This window comes from Neomonachus schauinslandi, chromosome 4 (genome assembly GCF_002201575.2).
Source record: "Neomonachus schauinslandi chromosome 4, ASM220157v2, whole genome shotgun sequence".
Taxonomy (NCBI): Eukaryota; Metazoa; Chordata; class Mammalia; order Carnivora; family Phocidae; genus Neomonachus; species Neomonachus schauinslandi.
Window position 1 is genome coordinate 101,787,624 of NC_058406.1, and position 4,562 is coordinate 101,792,185.

Consider the following 4,562-nt stretch of genomic DNA (forward strand, 5'->3'; position numbering starts at 1 on the left):
TAACTATACTTGAATTTAAAAAAAAGGAAAAACAAAGGAGTGGTTGGATGTAGTATCTGAGGGTTACAGTGCATGCACAGGAAAACTACAAGTGCCCTTCTCATGGATCCCTCCATGATTCCCAATGCTGGAATGATCCGAGAGGTACTGCAGAAATGTCTCCTCCAGGAGCAGAACTCACTGCCAATCTTAGAAATCATGAGATTAAGGAGATGAAGCGTTTTGCTGGTCTGTGAACAGGTAATATACTCACCAAACAGTCGATGCCCTTCATGAGACTATTCTATATTGGGGGTTGTTGGAGGAGGAAGAGAAAGGGAAAATGGCTTCCATTAATAGCCAATGTACAAAGAACTTAAACAGTGTAGGGTGACACTCCTGGTGCCTCCCACTCCTCCTGCCTCCTACTCTGGATGCCTACTGAGGCTGAGGGAGTCTCGGAGGAAGGCAAGTGGTGATTTGGATCCCACCCAGAATGGCTCACGAAACTGTAAAAATAATTCTTAAGTATAGTTTAGATTGTCTAACTCCTGTCCAAAGAATGCCTGGGTTATTTCTGCATGGGGGATTGTAGAACCAAAAATACATAGCATCAATTATGCTATGAGAACCTGGCTATGCCTTTTGCTGTCTCCCTTTGCGAAAAAACCCCACTTGGGTGGCAGGGCCATAATTCAGCTAAAAATATGAGTCAGCTCCCTTTCAAGGATTATTATCAAGGGCCACAGAGTAGACCAGTTTCTCCAATGAGCAGGTAAGAGTGAAGTCCTTATTTCCCTTCAACCAAGTCAAGTTCCTCTAAGGAACTGTGCACTTAAATCAATATCCAATGGGTCTTCTCCTTCCTTTATGGATGGTATTACCTAATACCAGATGTAATTAGCATCACTGTGGAATAAAGAGGAAGGTAAACTACATAAGCCTTCATCACAATGCCCAGCAATGTAAGAACTCAACCAAAAGGTGATTCCCAGCCCCTTCCAAAGCTCCTTTACCCCCCTCTCCAGAAAACCAGCTTACTCTCAACCAAGGCCATAGGAGTAACAGCAATCAGCATTCTCATGTCTCCCCTGGCCAAACAACACAGAAAACATGCCCTACACTGTACACAGAAAGCAACGGAGAACAGCCCCTTGTGAGGAGAATTTCGCCTCACAGGGAAGCTGCCACACCAGTCACACTTTTTGTTAACTACTCTAGAAGTTTTGGCTCAAAAAGCAAAGGAGGAGCAAGTGATAAGCCATTGCCCCTCTGAGAGGATATTGACTTCAGATGGAAAAAAGGGCTTCAGTCTCCCTCAGAAAAGCTAGAGGTGGCAGAAAATAAAGCTGATGCCATCTCAGAGGCCACATCTCAAGTGTGACCATTCCTACAAGTCGTGGCAGGAACTGCAGCTGAGGGGAAGTGGAGTCTGCCCTTCTACTGTCTCTCAGGGTAGCAATGAGGTGGAATCAAGTGCCTTTGGGCAACTGAGTTCATGGATGTAGGTAAAACCCCATTGACCCCTTGGAGGAGATCACGTACATATCAAGGACAGCCCATTTATTTATAAATTCTTGGGTGAAAGTGCAGTGTGTATAGGGTCTTGTCTCATGTGCAGAGGCTAGACCTTTGTCACAAAGAGTGGAGTGGGGACAACACTGGCTCCAGAAACCCAGCAAAAGAGGTGTGGGAAGAGGTGATTCCCTCCCTGCTCTGTCCCTGGCTGTTCACGCTGCAGTGCAGCGGGTGGTCTGAGCTTTTGAGTCATGCAGGCTCCCAGTGAATGGCACCGCCAAGCTGGGCGCTCTTCAGTAAGTTCCCTGACTTCGCTGAGCCTCAGTGTCCTTGGCTGTGTTGTAAAATTGGGACACCAGCACCTACGAGGTGGATGCTTGTGCCAATTAAATGAGGCAAGAGATGTAAAATAGTCAATAATGTGAGCATTAAATATGTGCTCAATCCATATGAATTTCCTCTCTTTCCTTGGTTTCTACAATTCTCAGGGAAACACTATGCTGCTCTGATCCTCAGGGTAAAATGAGAAACAGGAATAGTACCAGGTCAAACCCATTATGGCTCATTCATTGCCTAAAACAGTCAATTCAGGGAAAAAAAAAATCATATATACCCAGAGACAAAGGATGGTTTCTCGGTGTTGTCTACACCAGGATTTGATTGCTATAGTTCCTTAAAAATAGAAATGCTTTTTCTCGGGAGGGAAGTTAAAGAGAAAACTGAGCAGGAGAAAATGAAGGTTTGATTTTAAATGTACTGTCCTCCACCTACCCCCTACCACGGCTACCCAAGGGCTCTCCTTGGGGGATTCTGGGGAGGGGCAGGCTGGTGATGGATTCAGCCTGAACCCGAGACACATCCCAGTTAATGAGGGTTGAGGACATTACAGCTGAATTATTAGAATGATGGATGGGATATGCAAATCCACAAATGAGAAAGAATATGTAGTGGTAAACAGAAAATAGGAACCATGACTGTTTACCCCAAGGATTTCAAGATCAGAGGCCCAGTGTTATAATGATGTTCATGCCCGTGACCTGCAAGATGACATGATTGGGTTGCAGTAATGAGGAAGTGTTTGCCCCTTCCCCTTCCCAACTCATGACTCCTCCCCTCAAGTCCAACACCATGTCCGTGCCAGAGGGGGTCTGGTGGCTGAGGCCGTGTGGGTCTAGGAATGGAAAAGAGCTACCTGACCCCCTTGGGGCCTATGCTTGGCACTGAGTCCCGGGCCCGGGCTCTACCAGGGACATCACAGTGGATCTGCAGGGCCTGGTTGCAAAGATACCTACTTTTGGTGTAGACAAAGGAGCAGGCACCTAGCAACTGGACACGGTAAGGGTACTCACCGGCCACATCCACTGAAGGGCGTTCTTCTTGTTCTTCATGAAGCAGGGAGGTGCTGCTGGAGGACAGAGGGGTGGCAGACTGGCCATGGTTGCTGGAGTGGATCTGAGGCAGAGTGTGGGGCTGGGCCTCCTGCCTGGTCCTTAGGACTTCTATCACTTTACCCTTCTTATGCATCTCCCTTAAGAGACTGGTGGAGTAAGAAAGAGGAAAAATAAAGGTCACCTGAATGACATGGCTGTAATGATCTGGCGGCTCACAGGACAAGCGCCAGAAGTCAAGGAGACTGTTCCTTTGGAGGAGAAGCCGAACAGTTGGTTTCTGTCTGGGGGTGGAGAGCGGGGGCTAGGGGAGAACAACGGCTGCCCAGTGCCTTAGCCACAGACATCCTGAGGAAGAGAGAAGACCCATTCAGCCCTTTCAATAATGCTCCTGGCTCCTTCACAAGACAACCAGATGTCCTTGAGAGTTCAACATACTCCGTGAACATGATGCGTTCAGTAGTATTTGCTGTGGCCTATTTAAAACTGCTTCCCGAGGCAATGTGGCCTCCCAGGTGTCTTGTAGTTTCTAGACCTCCTTCCTGAAGTCCTGTCATACAGTATAAATCTTTTTCTTTTTTTTTTTTTTGCGAGGAAAATTTGTAGATATTTAACATCTGCCAGCACCTCTGGGGTCACCATTGAAGAAACCAGATACAATCTCACTCTGGTCTTTAAAGATCTAGGGGAAATCAGAGGGGGCCCCTGGGGATACAGGAGACTCCTAAGACTGAATAGAGCAGCTAGTATTGCTAAGTTGGTGAACTAATATGAGAATGGGACCAAAATAATAATAAATTTAAAAAAATAGGAAACAAGACCACTTCATCACTAGGGACACATACTGATTTGATGTTATAATCAGCCATTTTGCTTTTTGTGGGGTGTGAAACCTCCTGCTTCTTTGAGCTTCTGTCCCTTACTTCTAAATCCTTCATCACATTATATGTTTCACAGCCCCTGAAAGTTGGGAGTTACCTGAGGGTCTGCAGCATCTGTGTTGCTTGATTCTTCTCACTTGTACAGTTACCTGAAAACCAGATTCGAAAAGGACGAGTTATAATTTAAGTAGGTCTCATTCCCCAGATTACAGACAGACACTGAATTTTCTCTGGGATCAGATGTGACTACTTGATTTTCCAGTCCGGGATGCTCTGAATTTTCTCAGGAGACGTTGGATTGAGACTTCGGAGAATTTGCCTGGCAGGCTTTCCTGAGGCTGCTACAGAGATCATCATCTCTACTTGCTCTGTCCTGGGTCAGAGTCAAAAGCTAAAAATGTCTCTTTTCTTACAGGCCATGAGACACTTGTCTCAACCGGAGCCTCCAAGTCCTGCCACAAAGCTGGTTCCCGGTCCCACATCTGTATGCCCTTATCACAGCTTTCATGCAGAACCTACTCTTGTCTCTGTAGAGGTGACAGACTTCCCTGTCCTACCTCTAACGTAGGCCACAGAGTGGCCTCAAGCCTGCTCTTACTATGTGCCCTCAGGTGCTCTAGGTAATATTCTATGAAAAAGGCACCTGAAATAACTAACTTCCCCACCACCGGTAGTAGTATATACAGTGTCTAAACCATGCCTAAATCAGCATGATTCTTTTATCATTTTTTTGAAATGCACTGATTAACATTGCTGATTTGATCCTTAGAACAATCATGCTGGTATTATTTGACCT